This window comes from Suricata suricatta, chromosome 2 (assembly GCF_006229205.1).
Source record: "Suricata suricatta isolate VVHF042 chromosome 2, meerkat_22Aug2017_6uvM2_HiC, whole genome shotgun sequence".
Taxonomy (NCBI): domain Eukaryota; kingdom Metazoa; phylum Chordata; class Mammalia; order Carnivora; family Herpestidae; genus Suricata; species Suricata suricatta.
This window is the reverse complement of record NC_043701.1, coordinates 35,797,185-35,821,782: the sequence shown is the minus strand read 5'-3', so window position 1 is coordinate 35,821,782 and position 24,598 is coordinate 35,797,185. Positions and strand designations below refer to the sequence as shown.

Here is a 24,598-nt window from a genome sequence, read left to right as displayed (position 1 = left end):
TTGAGTATTGGCCTAAAATTTGGAAAACATCAGCAATTTAAAGTATCCCTTTCAGTCCCCAAATCACTGTAATTCTGTGACTCACTTTAATTTTGAGAATGCATTGTGAGGTGTACCTTGCCACACCGAAGCTACTCAGCTCCTTTTGAGCATCATGTTTACATCTGGGAGATTTCCCCAGTATAAATGCAGGCTCAAATAAGAGACTTAGACTCTGCTAATTACATTGGAGTGAGCTGACTATTCAGAAAAGTGCAAAACAATGCAGCAGAAGCTACAAGGAATCTTTTGGTCTGTTGAGGAAGACTGTGGGCGTGTGGGTCTTGTAGTATTACAGTGGCTCAAGTTCCATCTTTCAATGTCCAACATTTGCCCTGAAAGCCAAGAAACAGCGTCTAGGTAGAGTAGTTGCTGGGTCTGACTTAGGCGTTGGTTCAGACTGGGTAGTCTCCAAGTGTGCCTCTTTGGTCTTTCTGGAAACTGAGGGCCACCTAATATCCTTTAATAATATTTTGGGTTTGATTTTCATTTTTCTGATGATTATTGATGTTGATAACTTTTTATATATCTGTTGGCCATTTGTATGTCTTCTTAGAGTTTATTTATTTTGAGAGAAAGAAGGTGAGAGCAAGAGCGGGGGGGCAGGAGTGCAAGGGAACAAGTGGGGAAGGGGCAGAGAGAAAGAGAAACAGAATCTCAAGGAGGCTCCATGTCATCCACACAGAGCCTGAGGCAGGGCTCAAACTCACAAACCGTGAGATCATGACCTGAGCCAAGATGAAGAGTGGGAGTTTAACAGATTGAGACACTCAGGTGCACCTCTATCCATTTCTTAATTGGATGTTAGTTTTCTTTTGTTTTGTTTCATTGAATGTTTGTTTTTGTATTTGTTTTGTTTTGCTATTGAATTATGAGTTCTTTATATATTTGGATATTAACCCCTCAGCAGATATTTGATTTGCAAATATTTTTTCCCATTCCATCAGTTGTTTTTCAGTTTGTTGATGGTTTCTTTTCTTGTGCAGAACTTAGTTTTGATGTAGTTTGCTTTTGTTGCTTGTGCTTTTGATGCCATATCCAGCAGATCACTGCTGATACCAAGGTCAAGGAACTTTTTTCTTATATTTTCTTCTAGAAGTTTTACGGTTTGGGATCTTAAATTTAGGTCTTTGATTCGTTTTGAGTTATTTTCCTGAGTGGTATAAGATAGGTGTCCAATTTTATTCTTCTGCACATGCTTATCTAGCTTTCCCAGTACCATTTATTGAAGAGACTCTCTTTTTCTATTGACTCTTCTTGGCTCCCTTGTCAAATATTAACTGACTGTGTATGTGGAAGTTTATTACTTAGGTCTCAGTTCTGTTCCTTTGGTATATGTATCTATTTTTATGCCAGCACCACACTATTTTGATTACTATAACTTTATACTATAGCTGAAAATAGGAAGTGTGATATCTCTAGCTTTGTTTTTCTTTTTTCAGGATTGCTTTGGCTACTTGTGGTCTTTCGTGGGTCTATTCACATTTCCGGATTTTTTTTCTATTTCTGTGAAAGAAGTTATTAGAATTTTAATAGAGATTACATCGAATCTCTAGATGTCTATGGGTAATATGAATATTTTAACAATATTAATAATTCTGATCTGAAAACAGGCTATCTTCTCATTTGTGTATGTGTTCTTCAGTTTCTTTAGTCAAAGACTTGTACTTTTCAGTGTACAGATCTTTCACCTCCTTGGTAAGATTTACTCCTAAATATTTTATTGTTTTTGATGCTATTGTGAATGGGATTGATTCTTTATCTCTTGTTCAAATGTTTTGTTGTTTGGGTATGGAGACACAACTGCTTTTCTGTATGTTGATTTTGTATCCTTCAAATATACTGCATTCATTTTTTTTTTTTGGTAGAGTCTTTAGAACTTTCTCTATATGAAATCATACCATTCTCATTACCATAAAATTGTAATAAATTCAGTAGTTCCAATTTATCTAAAGTTTTGAAAATTATTTGGAATTGAACTTCCAACTTGTTTTCTTTAATTCGCTAAAAATGTGCTTAGCCACGGGTCAGAAGACTCAATATTGTGAAGATGTCAGTACTTCCCATATGGAACCTAAAAATTCAAGGCAACTCAATCAAAATCTGAACAAGATACTATTGGTAGAAATTGACAAGCTGATTCTAAAGCTCATATGAGAATACAAAGAAACCAAAAGATCCAAAACAATTTTAAAAATGCCCAAACAAAGTTGGAGATTTCAAGATTTAGTATATAGCCACAATAATCAAGACAGTATGGTACTGACATAAAAATAAGTCGATCCATGGAACAGAGACAACGTTCAGAAATAGGCCCACACATGTATAGACAACTGATTGTTTTCACAAAATTGCAAAGACATTTAATGGAGAAAAGACAGTCTTTTCAACAAATGATGCTGGAACAATTGGATATCTGTTATGCGAAAAAACAAAATCAAACAAAACCCTTCAGCCCATGTCTCATTCCATAATGTGAAAATTAACTCAAAATGGAACACAGATCTAAGTATAAAACTTAAAACTGTAAAATTCCTGGAAGAAAACCTTTATGACCTTGGGTTAAGCACATATTTTTTAGATATGACATAGAGTACATTACACAATAGAAAAAAATAGTAACTTGGACTTCACAAAAACTAAAATTGCCCTCTCTTTGAAAGATACTGCTAAGGGAATCAAAGAAATAAGCCCCTGAGTGGGAGAAAATATTTGAAATCATATGCCTCATAATGGGCTTGTATCCAGAATATATAAGGAATTCTCAAAACTGAATATAAGAAAACAAACAACTTCCCTCCTTCCTCAAGGGGAACAAGATATGAAACACTTTCCCCAAAATGATGTACAGATGGCAAAAAGCACATGAAAAAGTGCTTAATATCATTAGCCATTAGGGAAAAACAAATTAAAAGCACATGAGATACAACTGTACACCTATGTCAACATCTAAAATTTTAAAAATTGGCCATACCAAGTATTTGCTGGAACAGAGAGGTAGGGGAACTTTAATACAATGCAGGTGCAAAAGGTAAATGGTACAACCACTTTGGAAAATGGTTTGGCAGTCTCTTAAAAAGTGAGAGACATATGCCTACCGTATGATTCAGCCAACTCACTCCTAAGTATTACACAAGAATACATATGTATATGTTTACAGCAGCTGTATCTGCTTGGAACAACCCAGTTGGAAACAACCCAAATGTCTGTCAACAGATGAATGATAAACAAACTGTGGCATAGCTGTACAATAGAATGCTAGTCAGCAATAATAAAAAATAAACTATTGATTCATAGAACAACATGAATTAATATCAAAATAATTAATGCAGAATGTCAAAAGTCAGACAAAATACTATACTGTATGACTTTACTTATATTAAACTCTAGAAAATGCAAATTAATCTATAGTGACAAAATTTAGATAAGTAGGTTATGGGGAGGAGAGGGTAAGGAGAAGTAGGTAGGAGGGATTAAAAAAGGGGCAAGAGCAACTTTTGAGGATAATAAATATGTTTGTTATCTTGATTTTGGTAATGGTTTTATGAGTCAAAATTTTTCAAAATTTATCAAATGGTTCCCTTTAAATGTGTGCATTTTATTATGTATTTATTAAATCTCAGTAAAGCTGTTAAATATAATAAGTTCAGCATCTATTATATGCCAAAACCTCAGCTAGGTATTGTGACTTCAGTGAGAAAAAAAAAGACATTGTCTATAGTTTTATAAAGTTTGCAGTTACTAGTAAGAGGGAAATTCTAATTTTTCACTATTTGTAAAATAAAGTAAGCGGAAATTTGATACAGACTGATTACCTCTTTTGCTATGTAGATCAGCTAAGTGATCAAATTAATGTGAAAATAGCAAGGATTATCTGTTAACTGAGAAGATATATAAAAGGGAAGAGAGATAAAAAATAATTTTTGAATATTAGTTTCTTACCAATGTCCATGTCTCTAAAATAGAAGATGATAGGCAAGGTTTTAAATTCTTAATGTGTTGGTAGTTATAAGAACTGAAAATATTACTTAGATTTTTGTGTTTAATAAATATATGTGCTACTTAATTTTAGAAGGACACATTTTTTTAAAGAAAATTTCCAGTTGAGGTTTCATACCAGTTAAAGAGGACTGGTGCTAGTCTAGTTGAAGAGAAATATAATGCTTCTTTTTGTTTTATTCTCTGATTCACTTTATGTGTTTGAGGAAAAGCTTCAAATGGAAAAAGTCTTTTGTTACTTATTTGAAAATATTTATCTGTCGAGTTGATTTTAGCCTATAATAAACTGGCATATGAGACAGTAATTAACTTATCAATTGACAAAACCTACCTGGGGCACCCGGCTGGCTCAGACTCTTGATCTCAGGATTGTAGGTTCAAGCCCCACTATGTGTGTAAAGACTACTTAAAAGTAAAATCTTAAAATTAAAAAAAAACTTCAATAAGTGACATGGTACTTGTAAGCATAGAAATTAAGCAAAGAAAAATTGTGAGTTAGGTAACCTGAAGCAATATAGCTTAAATGGGATGTTTGGGGTTCCTATATAGTGATTTCACACATTTTTTTCTTTTATCTTTATCACTTACCTGCATTTACCCCCCCCCCAATCCTTTTCAGCACTTGCATCTAAAGATACTCATTCCTATCTTCCTTAGTTAAAAGATAAATAACATCAAAAGACACACTTTAAACTTAAAAAATAAATAAATTAACCAAGCATCATATGACATGGATTTTAAGATCAACACTTACAGGAATGGGGAAAAGAAGACAAGGTTCGGAATGTGAATAATAGTGAAGCAAGAAGTCCTCACAGGTAAGCCTTGCTTATGTCATGCTATTAACCTATTTCAAGAAAAAAGCTGTTGTTCAACCAAAAATCTTGTGATTTGAAACAGTACTAATCATTCATTTGCTCAAATTTTTGAGATTCAGGCAGGGCTCAGCTGTGGAATCAAGCGGGTAACTCAGCGGGTCCTGGAAGACTGCTTCCAACACGGCCTCACATTGCTGGCAAGCTTGTTCTGCCTGTTTCAGTTGGGAGCTTGGCGTGAATGGCCTCAGCTCTCTACTTGACTTCTCCACGTGAACAGGTTGGGCTTCTTACAGCATGGTGTGTTCACTTTTTACCTGGTAGCTAACTTCCTCCAGAGCACAAAAGACACTTCCAGGCCATCTTCCAACCAGATTGTTCTAAGAAATCTTAAGCAATTCTGCCTCTCCTTTGGGTCATCATGTTGCCTCCCCTACCTCTAGACCTTCCCCAGGGCTTTTTCCTAACCTGCCTCTTATACTTCCTCCACAATCCAGCACAAAGAGCACTCCCTTCAAGAGAACTTTTCTAATTATTCCATATTGATATGAGAGCTCTTTCTTTTTGAAATCTGATACTTCTTACTATCTGCACTATTCTTTTCTCACTGAAAATGTGCTTTTTTGTATGATTGTTTACTTTTCTATGGATAGCATGTCCTGACTTCTCAACCCATTGTATAGTTTTGAGGACACAAGTCAAGGCCGTATCTCTATGTCAGAGCTCACCATCCAGTATGTGCTAAATAAATGTTGACAGTAAAGGCAGTTGTATACTAGGGCATTTTATTCTTTTTTGGAAGATACTATTCCATTTAGGGTGATGTATGTCTTGAATTTACATAGATGCTTTTTTTTAAATTTTTATTAATGTTTTATTTATTTTTGATACAGAGGGAGACAGAGCATGAGAGGGGGAGGGGCAGAGAGAGAAGGAGACACAGAACTGGAAGCAGGCTCCAGGCTCTGAGCTAGCTGTCAGCACAGAGCCTGACGCGGGGCTCGAACCCACGAACGTGAGATCTGACCTGAGCCGAAGTCGGAGGCTTAACTGACTGAGCCACCCAGGCGCCCCTACATAGATGCTTTTAAAAGTATATTTAAGAAGATGTTTACGTATACTACCAAAGAAGAATTTAAATTACTCATTAGGCATAATGAATTCAGATCATTTATTTTATTACATATTTTAAATCTTCCTCCCTCCCCCGCTTCATATCTCTTGGTCTTTCTCGCTGATCCAGAGAAGTAAAGGCTTTTTAGGACACTCAGCATCAGTGAGGTAAGACTTGAAAATGCAAAGATAAAAGTAGTTAGCATGGAAATAATGAGTATCAATGTTTATAAACTTAATTGTCTTCAACTGGAGAGAGAACTAGAAGAATGTTAATAGTATTCCTTTCCTGAACCACATTAGCTGTATCAACACAGACAGAGCTATGAGCAACACTAACTGGTTTTATATTCTACTGCTCTGTACGTTTGCATTATTATGACTTGGAGAGTAATAAATGTACCACTGCAATGAGAGAAGAAAATGGGTGCAAACAGAAACCTGGAAAGGAATAAGTTGAATCTGTAAAACAGTGAATTTAATCCAAAACTGTCTTGGTTTACAGACGTGTCAGCATCTTCAAAAGTAGTTTCTTTTCAGGACACTGCAGTGATTTCAGTCTGAAGAAGTTTCTGAACTTTTAAGTTAAGGTAATGAGCCAGTTAATAGGAGACTGGGTTTTGTGCAGGAAAGCAATTACCCCAATAGATAGGAAACTTGAGAAAACGAGCAAAGCGTTAATGGGCTTGGCAAAAAAGGTCACATATCTGAGAGCTGAGATGGAGTAAAAAGGAAGGATGGTGGAATAAATAATTTTAAAGACAATGCCATGAAAACCAGTCCAAATAGAGATAAAATATAGTACTACTGGATCTACCTCGCTGAAAGGTCACAGGATTAATTTAGCTAAAAATTAGGTGATCTCCAGATATCTAAGAGTCAGGAATCTGTGGTTCAACTGACAGCTTTGTGAATAATTTAGGTTCCATCCAACCCAATACTGTGATAAAATAAGTTTTACTAGAATAAGTCCTATACCGATATATATAGTAGTTTCTACACAAGTTATGGGAAGAGCAGGTCCTAAGTACAGCTTCTACTTCCTCTCCTCTCGGTGACGCCTCAGCCCACTGCAGTCTGCCATCCACCCCCACCACTCTGCTGAGATTGCTCTGAGGTCAGTGAAGATGTGATTGTCAAATACATTAGCTTCTTTTCAGCTCTCAACCTACTTTCCCTCCCAACAGATTTCTATATTGATGATCATTTCCTTCCTTGTAAAGCTCTTTCTTGACTTCTTAACCACACTTATCTCTTATTCTTCCCATATGTCTCAGACTGCTCTCTATTTTTCTCCTAGTTCCATCTCTTCTGCTGGTGTTTTCCAAGGGAGTCTTTTCTGTTTTACATGATCTTCTAAATGATCTCATGCAATCCTAAAGTTCTATCGTCTATGTTCCTCTTAAACATTGATTTCTCAACTCTTTCCTGAGCTTTCACTCTGTCACTAGATTTACAGTAACTCCTCATGCTCAGTGTTGTCCTCTCAGACTTTTTTGTTTCTTTTCCTGTTTTCCATACCTCAACTATCAGCAATCCTACTAACTCTATTGTTCAAGCTAGAAATCTTGCGATAATCTTTACTTTTTCATGTTTTCTCACTGCCTATAACTAAGTCTGGTCCAAATGTGTCTGGTATCTGTCTATGCTTTTCCATTGCTACTACTATTGCTGTCTCAGTCCAGATTCTTATTATTTTTTACTTGGAGTTTTCTTAGCGATTTCCGAACTGGGCTTACCTCTCTGAATATGATTATTCTCTATTCCTATCTGTTCTTTATATCTCTGCCATAGCTACTTTTTAAATGATGAATTTGATCATATTGCTTCCATGTTAAAATAAACTCTTCCTATGTCTTCATGGTTTGAGACCTGCCTGCTTCACTTCTAAAAAGAAAGTGATCTTCTATGAGTTTGACCGCTGATCCATAAAAATAGATCTCTGTGATAAGAAAAACTTCTGGCTTTTTTTTTTTTTTTGAGTTTTTGAAACTTTTGAAAAACAACTTTTGTTTTTCTGGGTTGCTACCTTACCATTTTACATAATGACAGCCCTTCTTCCGCCCAGAGTCTGAACATTTAAATAGGATCTGAGTTTCGGATTTCTGAGGAAAGTTCCTGCTTTGCTTTTCCTGGGCACCTTTTTAAGTGACAATTTAGAGTAAAGCCTTCCAAAAGTTAGAGACCTCTGCCCCAACCACCTTGTAAGCAACAGGTTTTTGCTACCCTGCTCTACCTCCTTCTCACTCATGACCTGGAACAGAAGACGGCCCTGACCCCAGTCACGGCAGCCTCACTATCTCCCAGCCCTTCCCACCTCCATTTCTGGATTTGTAAATAACGAATCTCGTGACTTTACTTCTTCTGTATGAGTGTATTGACACTGTGCCTTTAACCAAGATGACCCCAAGTTTTGCACTTTGCCAAAGTAAGAATTTGGATGCCGATGAAGCTACTTGCCAACTTCCCTGTGGGTGGCTTGTGTCTCTTCATTCAGAAGTCAGAGTCTTCATAGTGTTACTTTAATACACCTGCTTTGGCTTCTCAACATAGCCTTCAGAAGCCATATTTATTCCAAACAACTCCCCACTCTCTGGTCATAGTTGATTGCAACAGGAGCAGACACCTGAACTGGGTCAATCACTTTCCCTCCTATAAAAAGTATACTTATGAGTTTTGGGTTACTATATTTTAATATTATAAAATAAAGAAGAAGTAAACAAGCTGGGAAATCTTTATTACATTTGGAAAAATGAATAGTCTTACATATATAAGTGGTATCATGCCATTTTATTGATTAAAATCATTTAATAGATTTATAGTGCACTTAGAATAAAATCCAAACTCTCTACCATGACCTACTAGGCTGTGAATTTAACACCTATTATTAAGTTGTTCTTATTATTCCACTTTCAACTTTTTTTACTTTCCATTTATGCTCTAGCCATTGGATTCTTTCAGGCCCTTGAACATGTCAAATTCTTCTCAACCTTGAGTATTTTCAACGTGTTATTTCTTTTGCTGGAAACCTTCTATGCACTTTGCCTTCTTGCTTTCTTCTCATTAAAGTTGCAACGCAAATATTTCCTCCCTAAAGAGGTATTTTATGACCATTCAGTACAAAATAGTGCTCTCCATCTGACCAGAATTCTTTATTACAACATGATAATCATTTCCTTTATAATATATATCACAAATTATTTTATTATCTTTCTCTTCACTAGACAGGAAGCTCCTTGATCACAGGTATCACATTTGCCATGTTTGCTACTATAGATCCTGACACATATGTGCTTGGCACATAGTGAGAGCTTAGTGAATGGGTAATAAGTTAATGAGTAAATTAATAAAGGTTCACATGGTAAGCTTTCTCTTTACCACACATCCCTAATAAACCAGAGCTTCTCAAATGCAGGACTATGTTTAATTCACATTTACATCCCTTAATCTGAGCATAATTCCTGACCCATAGGAGATGCTTGATAAATGATTAATAATTTTCAGCTAAAATTAATGCAAAGTATCCATTTTTTGTGTGAAATAACTCCTCTGCACTGCTGTGGTTTATTCTGCTTAGCTAGGCACAGAGTCCATTCTAAAGAAGTGAAACAATTTGAATTCTCTCCTACCTGGAATATAAATTTGAATCTTGAAGGCAAAAAGAATTTTAACAAGGAACAGAAAATATCTTTGGTAGTTTTCTTTTCCCAAGTAAACACTATTTGTAAGATTGAAAAATTTCTTGTTCCATTTTGTTTTGTTTTGTTTTTTCTTCATTGGTTTCAATATTTGGTATTTATATTGGACTGCATAGAGAACTATATATAGGAATACATTTTCATGGAGAATAAGTGTTTGCAATAGGCCCATATTCTCTGATTGTATTGAGAAATTTAAATTTTATAAGGGATCTGTAGATACTTTCTGATACCATCTTTATTGAAGTAAAATATATTTACAATTTGGTGAGTTACAACAATGAATACAGTCATGTAAGCATTAATTCAAAGAAGATATGGAACATTTTCATCACTCTAGAAAGCTACATTGTGCTCCTTCTAGCTGGTCTCCACTTAACCATATGTAATTGATGGTTTGATTGTATCACTATCGGGATGTTTTGCTTGTTCTTGAGCTTCATGTAAAGGGAATCAAGCAGTTTGTGCTCCTTTGTGTCTGGCTTCTTTCAAATGACATAATGTCTTTCATATTTATTCCTGTTGTACAATAGTATATTCTTTTACCTTTGTTGAGTAGTACTCTATTGTATAAATAGATCATAATTAGTTTATTCACCTATTGATGGTCATTTGAGTTGTTTCTGCCATTAACATTTGCTTTCAAGTATTTGTGTGTACATATGTTTTAATTTCTTTTAAATAAATACCTAGGAATGGAACTGCTAGTTCATAAGATAGGTATACATTTTATTTTATAAACTAACTCCCAAATTTTTTCCCCAAAGTAGCTGCATCATTTTATACTCCTACTGGCAATATCTGAAAGCTCCAGTTGCTTTACATCCTTATCAATATTTGGTATTGTCATTTTTTAAATTTAGCTATTCTAAAGATGTGAAATAGTATTTCATTGTGTTTGAAATTTGCATTTTCCTGATGACTTATGAAGCTGAGCACTTTTTCATATGCCTATTGTATGTTTCGGTTTTAAAATTTTCATTTGGTTCATTATGTAGTTTCATTTCTCCGACCAGATTTATCCATTATTCACTCATTCTGGTCATTGTTTTTTAAATTATTATTTTAGAGAGAAAGCACAAGCAAGAAAGAGGAGCAGAGGGAGAGAGAGAGAGAATCTTTTTTGTTTGTTAGAGAGAGAGAGAGGGAGAGAGAGTGTGTATTTGAGTACAAGTGGTAGAGAGAGAGGGGATATTAAGCAGGCAACACACCCAGCATGGAGTCTGTCGAGGGACTTGATCTTACAACCCTGAGATCATGACTTGAGCCTCAATCAAGAATTGGATGCTTAAATGATTGAGCCACCCAGGCACCCCAATCATCTTTTTCTTAAGTCATGAACATCTTCATAATTCTTTTTTTAAAGTCCTTCTTCACTCATTTTAACATCTAGGTCAACTTGGGATCTCTTTATTAAGTCTGTTTTCTTTTGCCTAGGGGTTTCACTCTCATTTCTTGGCTTGTCTAATACTTAAGACTGCACATGGGATATTGCAATAATGCATTGTAAAGATTTGTTTTTATCAAAAAATTTCTAATGTTTTATTTATTTTTGAGAGACAGAGAGAGACAGAGCATGAGTCGGGGAGAAGCGGAGATAGAGGAAGATGCAGAATTAGAAGCAGACTCCAGGCTCTGAGTTGTTATCACAGGGCCCGACGTAGGGCTCAAACCCATGAACTGTAAAATCATGACCTGAGCTGAAGCTGGATGCTTAACAGACTGAGACACCCAGGCACCCCCAACACTTTTGATTTCATCATAGTTTTCAGAGAAGTGTTGGTTTTTGTGTGATGACCAGACAAATTAAGTTACTGGCTGATTACCATGAACTTGTGGAGGCTTGATTTTTATACTTTGTTGGGGAAGGCTTTGCCCATAATCTTAAGGATTAGCTTTGCCCTTAATCTTAGGATACATGATTTATTTTTAGAAAGTAGTCTTTTTATCAACAATCATGATTGTTCTGGGATTTCAGTGGAAATTCAGTTACTGGAATTGTGGAGTTTATAAAGCATTTCATTTTGACTTGACTCAAACTCCAAAGTCCATTTTTCTTGAGGTAGTCAATAGCTGTATTCCTTGCTCACTTTTTTTTCCCCTTAACTTTTAGCTGTGCTTTTTCCTGGTCTCCTTGTATCAGTCCTAAGCATGTAATTTGAGGGCTACCCAAATATTTGAAGGTAGTTTGTAATCAAAACTTTGGAGCTTGGCCTTCTATGGCCTTCCCTATTCTCGATTTATCCTCTCAATTTCCAGTTACTTTGGAAGCACCAAATTCTGTGCTGTGATATTTAAGGAAGTAAGACTGTGGCTTTCTGTTTATGTTCTAATTGCTTCATATCCTCAGTGGGGAAATGAATAAATGTGCGTCTCATTGGATGTTGTTTCCTTCTTCTTTCAAGTGTTGAATTCTTCCCTACTTCCTGCTTGCATTTGAACACTGTACATTGCCATCAAATAGTGTATATGTGTATCTTTTAAGAATTTGTAATTAATATCTATAAGAGATTTAGTCTGATACCAGCTACTCTGATATTACAGTACTGTTACCATTATTACAAGTAATAATTATTATTATTTCCCTATAAATTCTATATTTTTATAATCTCTCTTCATGAAATAGCAAGAATTATGGAAGCCATGGTCCTACTATCTTGTATATCTTAACTAAGTTATTTTGCACTTTGCATAGCTCTAACAGAGCTGTATTATGTTAGATTTCACACATAATTTGGTAGAAATAAAACCCTTGCTTTTTCTGGGGAGCATATATCATATTATCACCTTACTTTCTGATGCTATAGAGTCAGTTATTCATTTGAATGCAGTACCATTCAGATTCTTTTCCAATTTCCAGAAAGCATTGAATGTACATAACTGAAAAATTATTTGGTTTCGAGATAGAAGAATGCACTTTACAAAGTCTCATTTATTTATGGACCTATCTGTTTATTTTTTGACAATTCATGTAAAGTTGAAAAAAAAAGGGTAGTAAGTCAGCATTTTTAGTGTTAGAAGGAAAATTATTATACAGAGAATGAAATGTGAAAGGGATGCTTCAGGTGCAGTCCCCAGAGTTTATTTTTGCCTTTGTTTCCTTGCCTAAGGAGGCATATGCATAAAGATGCTGCTAAAGCTTATGTCTGAACTTACTGCCTGCTTTCTTTTAGGAATTTCATGGTTTCAGATCTTACCTAGAGATTTAATCCATTTAAGTTTATTTTTGTGTATGGTATAAGAAGGTGGTTCAGTTTCATTCTTGTGCATATTGCTGTCCAGTTTTCCCAGCACCATTTGTTGAAGAGACTCTTTTTTTCTCATTGCATATGCTTGACTCTTTCGTGGATGATTCATTGGCCATATAAGGAGGGTCTTATTTCTGGGCTTTTTTATTCCATTCCATTAATCTATGTGTCTATTTTTTTGTGCCAGTACCATACTATTTTGATTATTATAGCTTTGCGTATATATAGCTTTGGAATCTGGGATTGTGATACCTCCATGATACTAAGTGAAATAAGTCAGGCAGAGAAAGACAAATACCATATGATTTCACTTATATGTAGATCCCAATAAACAAAACAAACAACAACAACAACAAAAACCCCCACACTCTTAAATACAGAGAAGAAACTGGTGGTGCCAGAGGAGAAGTGGGTGGAAGGATGTGCAAAAGAGATAAAGGAGATTAAGAAGTAACAGGCTTCAAGTTATAAAATATGTAAGTCACGAGGCACCTGGTGGCTAAATGTCCAGCATGGTTCAGGTCATGATCTCGAAGTTCAGGAGTTTGAGCTCTTCAAAGGGATCTCTACTGTCAGCACAGAATCTACTTCGGATACTCTGTCCCCCACCTTCCCCTCCCCAACTTGTTCTCTCTCTCTCTCTCTCTCTCTCTCAAAAATAAATAAATGTTAAAATAAATTAATAAATAGAGAGTAAGTTATGGAGATGAAGTACAGCATAAGAAATATAGGCAAGAATATTGAGATAACGTATGTGATGGATAGTGACTATACTTACTGTGGTGAGCACTGAGTAATGTATGGAATTGTTGAATCACCTAAAACTAACAGAACATCATATGTCAACTCTACTTCAATAATTTAAAAAATAAAGAAAAGGATGATTCAGGAATGGCTCAATCGAAGCAAGAACTTAAGGGTTCCTAATTTTATATAATGATTTCACAGAGATCAAAGACAAGTAGGCAACTGCAATCTAGGAATATAGAAGAGAAAGTATAAAATAAATAGGATTTTTATTGTTGATTTTGTTGTTAAAACTACACTAACTTTCTTCTAAAAGGTGTAGGATATTGAGTTGCCTAAATACTAGGCTATTCATTCAAAAGTGGGAATATCTGTACAATAGTTTTAGCTAATGCTTGAAATCTTGAATACTATTCATTTCACCAGTGGAAAAATCACTTCTACCTCTAACAAAGCCTCTGGTGTTGATTGGAAATAAAGATACTTGAAAGGCTGGTTTAACAGCCTCTGGATTGTAGGCTTTGACTAGAGCTACTCAAAGTACCTAACCACCCATGAAGTGTATGTTTCTGATTAGGATACTTTGGGTGATAATTGCCTGCTTGTAGGTAAAATTAAACTGAGACCCATATATCTGACTACCTACACTGGAGTATCCTAGAGTAAATTACAGACAATATTGAGCAATATCTCTAAAATGTTAAAAGAATTATTTGGCTTTTATTTTAATATAGATAAATAAAATAATGAAAATAAATTCTGGCCTATAATTCCGTCACCTAGGTAATAGGTTGACATGTTGAGCAAATAAATACTTGGAAGACAGAAAAATGCGTGCTGTAGAGAAAGATACAAACTGGAAGCCTCACTTTCCCATTTCTGTCCAAACATCTTCACTCAGAATTCCAAGGTTTTATTTTTGTTTTTGTTTTTGATTTTTGGTCATACTGTGGAGTAGGCACCATTTTCTTACCCTCTTTTGGAATAAAAAAATTCTTCTTCTTTCTTTCTCACAAATTATCATCTTGTTCTTATTGATTTACAGGAGATATTTCTAAATTAAGGAGATTAATCCATTTTTACACGTTACAAATATTTTCCCTTTTGTATTGTTTGACTTTGTTTACAGTTATGATTTTAGTTTTTACCTTAAGGAAGTTTTTCCACATTGGTTTGAAACACAACTTTAACATAAAGGAAATATGTTTACCTATTATGCTCTCTCTTTCCCACCTGCCCCCATCATTCTTTTGAGATGTAATTGACATATAACACTGTGTAAGTTTAGGATGTACAAGGTGTTGATTTGATATGTTTACATATTGCAAGATGATGACCATCTTCCCATTAGCTAACACTTCTATCCTATTACATAATTGTGCGCTATTTGTTGTGTCTCTTCCATTGATCTATTTCTTCTCAAGTTCCAAACTGTTTGATGACGGAATATACACTGTTTATTAAGTTAGTAGGGCTAGTTCCTTTCATTTTCCCTTTTAGAATTTGCTTAACTATCTTTGCATATTTACTTTTCCAGATGATCGTTAGCAAAATTTTGTTCAGTTGAGAAAAATTCTTCTGGTGTTTGTCACTGAATTTAACTTACTGAGTAATTTACAGGAGAAATGGTATCTTTACAATATCGTCTTCTCTGTACACAAGTGCCTGTGTGTATTATAGTTTCTTTAAATCTTTTTATATATTCCCCAGTATCATTTTAAAGTTTTAGGCATATAGGTTCTGTATATATCTTGCAAGTTTATAGTTAGATATTTTCTTTTTATTGTTTTTATAAATAGGATCATTTCTTCCCATATGGTTTCTACCTGGTTATTACTTGAATATCAGAAAAGCTATGTGTTTTTAATGTTAAGTGTATAATCCATGGGCTTGTGAATTCTCTTATTATTTCTAATAATTTTCCCTTACCCTTAAACACACACACATGAAAATGTCCTAATTGGAAATAGTAGAGATATGAACAATATATTATTTAGTAAATCTCTACAAAATTCAGTCAAATGGTTAGAATATCTTGCAAAAGTTTATTTCTACCTCAAGCAGAATGGACAGACCAAATATGCATATGTTATTTAGGTAATGACTATTGGACAAAAGAGAAAAAGAATTGTGGCTATTTACAGCATTGTCATTGTGGTTGAACTCTGTCTGAAAAGCTTAGGATCTATAACAATGATTGAAACACTGCTATTTTGTGAACAGTTTGGGGAAAAGGTAACAGTTTAACCAGTTTTTCAGAGTTTCTGACATATTATTTCAAGATTAAAGTCTGATAACATAACGTAATTGAGTCATTAGCCTTACTCTGGGTTTTTGCTTGGGCTTTAAAAAAAATCTTTTTGCTTTCATCATGGGTAACAGGAAAAAAAATTGAGCAGAAACTGTGTGCACTTAGCTCATAACAGAAAACAGGGCAGACACAACTCTGTCTGTCTCTACCAAATAGGTCTGTAATGGGGAGTGGCAATTTTCAGGCCTTAAGTGACCAACCCCAAAATAGAGACTGTTGTGGTTGGAGTGGCACCCGGAAAGCTTGGGTAGAAGCAGAGACTAGGAGGTGATCTGAGTCCCTGGAGAGCCAGGTAGTAGACCTTTGTAAGGACTATTCCCCACTGGACTATAGGAACAGAGTGTTTTAAAATAAACATTTTCTTTAATGTTTTCTCACAGGATTTCTGAAATGTGTTGTTGATTTCCTTCTCACATGTTTGCTTCCTATTCTACAGACTTGACCTAAGATAGAAAATGGTTTCAGATCAGTTTCAGATAGTCATAAATTCAAAATGATGACTTTTTCAAGTGGTGGCCTTTTTCAATTTTTTCTGTACTTGCTAAACTCATCCTATGTATCTGTAATTTAAAGGAATGTTACTAAATATTTGTGGCTGTGAAATAATTTCAGAAATAATTTCCCTTGACCTAGACCTACAGACTCTTTATGTTTAAAATGTTTACAGACATGAATGAAATGAGAGAGATTTATGTTAGGACTAGTACACAAAAGCAAGAAATAAAACAGCTTCCTTAAGAATTAACATAAATATGCAACTACACTATATGAATATGGGGAAAAAATAGCCTGCCTTTAATGTAAATGCAAAGAAGGAAAATGCACTTTGCATGATATTTATTCTTCTTTAAGTTTTATGGTATAGAGAAACTTATTTTTTAAATAAATGGCTTACTTTAGAGTAGTTTCCTATTAGTCAGTTATTAGATAAACTAGGAAGTCATTTGGAGAACTGGGAGTATAGACAGAGTTTTTAATATTATAAACTCCATTTTTATGATCATTAGAATGTGAATTCTGGAAACACCTTTTTGCCCATTTATTTTGTCCCCAGAGCTTAAAACAGTGCCTAATATGGTACTTGGCACATCAGAAGCATTTAGACATAAATGAATCAGCAACATTTAGGAAAACGTACATAAGTAGGATTATATCTGGGTAAATTTGAGGCTGATTCAGAACAAAGTAGCATTTAATTTGAACATATTTTGCATAATTAAATTCTAAGATCCTATCGTCAATTGTGTTCTTTAGAGCAAATTTGTTTTAACTACTTAAATCATCCTTTAATTTAAAAACAAATGCTTTAATAAATTAACTACATTAACTCAATGTGGTCATATTATAATATATTGATTTCCTTATTGGCTAAGTATTCACAGAATATTTTCTGAATTTAAAAAGAGGCTCCTGGGTGGCTCGGTCGGTTAAGTGTCCACCTTTGGCTCAGGTCATGATCTCGTGGTTTATGGGCTTGAGCTCTATGTCGGGCTCTGTGCTGACAGCTTAGAGCCTGGAGCCTGCTTCGAATTCTGTGTCTCCTCTCTCTACCCCTCCCCTGCTTGTGCTCTGTCTTGCTCAAATATAAATGAACATTAAAAATATTTTTAAAAAATAAAACACAAAGGTGATAGTAATGGCTAATATGTACATGCCATTTACTCTATGATATGTGCTTCTTTTTATTTAAAAAAATTTTTTTAATGTTTAATTTTGAGACAGAGACAGAGCAAGGGAGGGACAGAGAGAAGGGGGGAGGGACAAAAAGAAAGGGAGACACAGAATCCCAAACAGGCTCCAGGCTCTGAGCTGTCAGCACAGAACCGAATGTGGGGCTTGAACCTAAGAACTATGAGATCATGACCTGAGCCAAATCAGACACTTAACCGACTGAGCCAGCCAAGCACTCCTATGATGTGTACTTTTGACTATTTACATGTATTAGCTCCAATTTTCTGTCATAGGCTGCAACATGTCTACTAAGACTATAGACACTTTTCAGTTTTCTTTGCAGCTAGGAATGACCATGGGCTCTAGCTCTGGTTAGTGAACTGTAGTCAGAAGTCATTAGACAAGGAATCCAGGGAGGGCACAGCAAGGGCAATCCAGTTTGTCAGTGCCTGAAAGTGAGGCAGCCCTCTCAAGGTTGTGAGGAAGGAACCCCATGCTAGGGGTCGTGAGGTTAAAAAGGCATAAGAAATAAGGTATGAACTGGGATTGCTTACTTTACATGAGAAAATTTAACTCATTTATAAATCACAGTAGTCATGTTTCTATTATATACATCTGAACTCTAAATCGTTAACTGATTTAGCTGATAACAGAAATATTTTCCTGTTAGCAATTCTTTAATTTGACAAATATCTGTTGTAGACTTAGACTTACTGGGTACCAGCTACAGTTTTAGGTATTTGGAGAATATGGTTGCACATTTTATCTATCTATCTATCTATCTATCTATCTATCTATCTATCTATCTATCTGTGTGTGTGTATAAAATAGAATTTATACTATAGAAATGGTAGACAAACCCTAAGTAACAAATATAATAAATATGTTAATTACTTTGTTTGTTAGAAAATGGTAAGTAATGAGAGAGAGAGGGTAGAGCAGTATAAGCAACATCATCAGTGTCAGGGAGAAGGTAAAGCTGCTGTTTTAAACACGGCGTTCATGTGGCCTGATTGAGTCAGGGATACTAAGCATAGACTTGAAGGAAACACAAAATCGTGGTGGGTGGATAGCACAGGCTGTGTGGAGGGCCCAAGTGACTGAATGGCTTGAGGAACAGCAAGGAGGCCACTGTAGTTTAGATGGAGTGAGCTGGAGTCACGTGGAGGGTAAAGTGGGAAGTGGACTCTAAGGACTTTGGTTTTTACTCTGAGTGAAATAGAGAAACTCTGTAAGGTTTTGAGCAGAGAAGACAAGTGTTCTAATCATCTCTGTGGGAGGGAGGCAAACCATAAGAGACTCTTAAATAAAAAGAACAAACAGAGTTGAGGGAGGGGAGGTGGGTGGGGGGATGGGTTAAATGGGTGACGCATTAAGGAGGGCACTTGTTGGGATGAGCACTGGGTGTTGTATGTATGCAAGGGATGAATCACTGGGTTCATAAACCCATAAAACCAGTACTACCCTGTATGTTAACTAACTTGGATTTAAATACATAAAGTTAAAAAAGTTTTTACATGAAGAAAATAAAATGATATCTGTGGCTTCTGGGTTGAGAAGAGACTATAGCATAGAAAGAAGAGAAACAGAGCAGTTTGGAGGCAACTGTAATTCAGGGTATAAGAGCTCCTGATGGCCCAGATCAGTGCCAGCCCCACCATGGGAGCAGGGGCGTAATATGAGGTGGTCTGATTCTGACATGTTTTGAGGGTGGAGCCATTAGGATTTTTTGAAGACTGAATGTGGCTATGGGAGAATGAGAGGGAGGGCCAAGGATGATTCCAAGGGAAATGATGCAGATGCTTTTAAGATAACTTATCTTTGGTAGATCTTATAACTAATCCATTAGAAAAGGCCTGCTACCTTATCTGGAGTGCTAGAAAACAGCGTCTCCATGATGCATAAGAAAATTCCAAGAATTTAGAAAGTCCAAACTGAACAAATAAAACTTATAAGACTCTTCAGTTAATGATGACTGGATGTCTTGGGGCACCTGAGTGGCTCAGTCGGTTAAGAATTTGACTCTTAGTTTTGGCTCACGTCATGATCTCACAACTCGTGAGTTTGATCCCTACATCAGGCTCTGTGCTGACAGTGAGGAGCTGCTTGGGATTCTCTGTCTCTCTTTCTCTCCGCCCCTCCCCTGCTCTTTCTGTCTCTCTCAAAAATAAATAAACATTAAAAAAAAATGACAACTGGACACCCTACACTTCATTGCTGAATGGATTGCCTAACTTGGGCATTGTCATGTTTTGCAAATATATTCCCCTTCAGCAAGAATGGAATTGATCATGGGTAATGGTTATGAGAGATGACTAAAGATCTTATTTTTGACAATTGCAGGCTTCGTGAGGGTTCTAACATTAGGCATGTACAGATACAATGAGTGTAATCCACTGAGAATGAGAGGCAGTGTATTACTGAAGGCTAGAGTAGAGATGATCTCAGAAGTGGGATGAAAAGCATGAAATTCTAACAGCTAAATGACCCAAACCTTCACATGATTGATTAAATCAGCAACTTTATGGGTATTTTATTGGTCCAAATTAGAATTTGGGTCTAGAAACGCATTTAAATATGATTAAATGTGAGAACTAGAGCCTAATGAATGATATTAACACATACCTGAAGACAGATTGGTTTACAGAAGAGGGAATATCTATCTAAAGGGACCTGGAGAAGAAGGGGAGCAGGAGTCTGTATGTGTTTACTCACACTCTGCTTACTCTGATCTGAGCATCCGTACAGTTTTTTTAATTGCTTGTGTTGGACAGTGACTTCTCACTAGCCTGAGAAATAAGAACGAATTCAGAACCCAGAATCTTCTCATTTTGGGTTTCTGGACCCAATTTGAACATGTGTGTTTGTGGGGAGGGTTCCCCCCAGCTCAGGACACAGGTGGGTGTCCTACAATTCAAGTCCATTCTGACATTATCCACCTGGAGATAGCATCAGATTCCGCAAGCCAAGGCTCAGTCCTACAAGACTGCCCTGCCTCCCTCCCCTCGCCCGGCTTCAGAGGCCCATCCGAAACCTAAGTTGTTACAATGTGCTTCTGACTAACTGGCTACAAATTGGAGGTTGCAACAAACCCTCCAAATCAGGATGCCCATCACAAACCCAGATTACTTATTACCTGTACTTCTGACCTACTGTCTATACCTGAGAGGTTCTCGCAACCCCCTCCCTGGTTTCTATTACTTTGCTAGAGCAGCTCAGAAACTCGGAGAAACATTTTGCTTATTAGATCACAAGTTTAGTGTAAAATGATAGAACTCAGGAACAGATGAATGGAAGAGAGGCATAGGACCAGGTATGGGAGTAGGCACAGAGCCTCCATGCCCACTCCAGGCTCCTACTCTCCCGAATCTTCACCTGTTCACCTACCAGGAAGCACTCCGAACCCTGTCCTTTTGGGTTTTTATGGAGATTCATTACATAGGCATGACTGACTAAATGATTGGCCATTAGTGACTGAATTCAATCTCCAGCTCCTCCCCCATCCCCAGAGGTAGAGGGTGGAGGGGGACTAAAAGAGCCAATCCTCTAATCACTTAGTTACCTAAGGGCTTTCCGCCTCATTAACATAACAAAAGACATCTGTAAGGTTCTCCTCACTTAGGAAATTCCAAGGATTTTAGGAGCTCTGTACCAGAAATGGAGACAAAAAACCAAATGCGTTTATTATAAATCACTATATTACACCTTTCCAGCCCACTCCCAAGTTTCTTTGTTCAATTTTATTTAAGTTTTAAATTTTAATTTGTTACTAAACATATTCTCTAATTTTCTGAGTCATATACTTCTTTGCTATTCTTGCTTTATTGGAGAATGTCTTGTGAAACCTATTCACAACTATTTGCAGTTTGGCCAAAGTCATAATTAGCAGAACCAGTTTTCTTCCTGAGATTTTTTCCTTACTTTTTCTTTTAATGTTTATTTATTTTTGAGAGAGAGAGAGAGAGAGCCTAAGTATACATTACAAATTTGTATTTAAACCAGTCCTGACTTCAAAAACAGAGAAGGATGGGCATGAAAAAGGAACATGATCAGGAGAAGAAATTTTTCTGATCTGAAAAATGCTGGCATATGGAAGTTATAGTGGGAAATACAGTACTTATTCAACCTGGTCTCTTTCTGCCAAATACTGTAAGGAAAAAAAAGTTGGAACTCTGAAGCCAAGGGAGTTAAACCTTGGGGAAATTACTTTATTTGCTAAGTGGAAGGTAGGCTGAGATCATAGGTAACTATTAAAATGAAAAAAGATGCAATACAATTTTAACTTGTTATGCCCAAGATTTCAATATTGTCCCCCAAAATCAGAGACCGCCAGGGAGACCGAGTCACACATGCAAAAGCAAAGGGCATTTATTATTACAGGCTTATAAGCTCGGGCTCACAGACTTCACCAGCACAGTGGATCCATGCTGAGAGCCCTGAACAAAGCGGGGGGGGGGGGGGGGGGGGGGGGGGGGGGGGGGGGGGGGGGGGGGGGGGGGGGGGGGGGGGGGGGGGGGGCAGGGCCTTTATGGGTTTTGGGAAGGGGGAGTTACAGGAAATTGTGACACAGGTACAGGGGTCCAATCATCATAGCATAACATCATTGGCAGTAACTTTAACCATACACATTGTCCAGAGCGTTCCTTACTTTTGGCGGGACCCAAACACAACATTTAGAATGTTAACCAATTACAGAGTGGACCCAGGACCCGGGACCCTCAAATAGGGTATAACTAGCCTTAAGCAATAAGTGATTATCTCTAGCTTCTATCTTTAGGCCTGCCCTTAGAGACGTTAAGGGCATTAGCTGGCCTTTCCTGGTTGGGTGTTACAAGGGTGGTCCCTCCTGCCTTAGGTAATGTGTGCCCTTTTATTGTCTAATGATTCTGAGAAACTGACACCTAGGCCTCCAAGGTCAGAGGGGAAACTTGAAGCTTGTCATGGAGTCAGTTTGATTCAGACCTGTATCCTTACAAACTCAAACAGTTGAGGAACTCTGGACTTCACAAACTTGAGAAAAACTTCATTTTATTTAAATCAGAAGGGAACAGAAAAATTAGATTAACATTTATGATGTTAGAAATTAATGAAGATGCTCTCAAATTATGCCCAAGTATTTATTGTCATTTAAAGTTTGATCTAAATGATCTAATCTTTAAAGTAGATCGTTTTCATTTATTATTTGTTCTAAATTTTGTCATTGTTAAGACATATGATTATTTATTTTGGGCTATTTCACTACAATATGCTAAAATATTATTGCATTTTATTTTGCGTATTTGAATTCTGGTGAGGTTGGACATTTTCTGCAGCCATCACCTCATGTGACCTGTTGATTCATTCATGCCCATTCTCACCTATAAAAGTTCTTATGTCTTTTCTTACTAATTTGCTGAACATGTTTGTTGGAACATTGAAACTTTGCTATTTTTACTTCTGAAATATAATATCCTAATGTGAGTAAATGTTTTATAAAAATAACATAATCAGGTATAAATAAATTATATTTTAATCACAAAGTAATTACCCATAGAAAGTCAGATTGTATCTGGAGGCCAAAGTCCAGGTGCTCCCATTCATTGGCTGGCTAATTACAGGAATTTCACATATATAACTTAGAGGAAATAATCCTTAGAGGGCTTTCCTTGCAACTTAAGATCTGTATAGTAGCACTAAAATTGTAGCATGAAAAATCAATTAATTTAAAAAAGTGAATGATCGCTGTGTGTAATAACCTAAAACAAGAGCATTAGATCCCTGAGGAAAATCATTCTGCAAATGGAATTTCTAAGGATAGGGCCTAGGGTCAAAGGAATGAGATACTGTACTTCACATCCTGCAAAAAGTTCAGGTCAAATCCTGAACTTGTAAAAAGATCTTGTAAATAAAAATATTTAATATTTACATTGAACCAGACTTCCCTATCTGCTTAAAAATACCAAATAAGTAACACTCGAAGTCTGAACCACATTTTCAAGCATTAAAGAAAGCAGAAGTGAGATACTGTGGAACATTTCGGAGGCTGTGTAAGCACACCTTTCTGTCCCACTGATGACACCTATCGTCTTCATAGTTCCAGTATTCTTTTATTTGTCCCACAGCTGTGTAGGCAGTTTGCAGCAGATGTATTTGACAAATGTTAAGGTACACTCGGTTCAGAATTGCTCTGACACTGAGGGCATGGATAGAACCTTTCGATTTCCAAATACAGACTGCTCCCTCACCAAGAAAATCTGTAATTCGAGAACACCCTGACTTGCAATGAGGATTCAGTTACGTTCCCATAAGGTGGCTTGTTTGGCGATGCTGTTCAAGGGCAGGAAGATTATTGTTAAATGTTTGTTTGCAGGGAATTGGCATACAGTCTAGGGTTATTTTAGCCTTTCTCTAATGCTCTCCTCCTTGGGCAGAGACATAATCCTTTCACCCAGCGAGAGTGGTGACTTGGAACATTCCAGAGTAATTTATACCTCTATTAATATTTTGACTTTTGCAATAAAAGCCTGTGCACGAATTTCTCATTTTAAAGTTTCCAAGAGTAAATCAGAGACTTCTGCTACCTGTGACTCTCTAGCTCCATTCCATGACTAGAATAGTCCTTGCAAAGAGTAATCAAGGACCCTTGATGCCACTTCAACTGTACTCTGTAAAAGTGTTCATACCTCCTAACGAATTCAGCCACTGAGACAATTCTAACTCAACATGCAGTGTCTAGAAGGTTCAAAGCCAAGCTCTTTCTCATTTATTACCTAATTTATGTCATAAAGAGGAGGAAAAATATTTTATTTTACAGACTAATCTATTCAACTTTTCTTGCTATATAACTAGTAGTGATTAATTTCCATATACTCAGGGGGCACATTTTTTCCTATAATATACATTTTCCTTAGACTGAGTTACATATTCCTATGTATTTTTTGGAACCAGGATAAACCTAAGTTTTAGGTAGCTTAGCTA

General features: G+C 36.3%; 1 long non-coding RNA gene across 1 annotated transcript in view; it reads left to right on the top strand.

Moving 5' to 3' along the window:
• Window positions 1-4,800: 4,800 nt before the first annotated feature.
• LOC115305620 overlaps window positions 4,801-24,598 on the top strand; it is a 44,105-nt gene continuing 24,307 nt past the window's right edge. The window contains exon 1 of the long non-coding RNA XR_003914890.1: window positions 4,801-4,856. This is a non-coding gene — a long non-coding RNA (uncharacterized LOC115305620). The remainder of the gene's footprint in view (window positions 4,857-24,598) is intronic.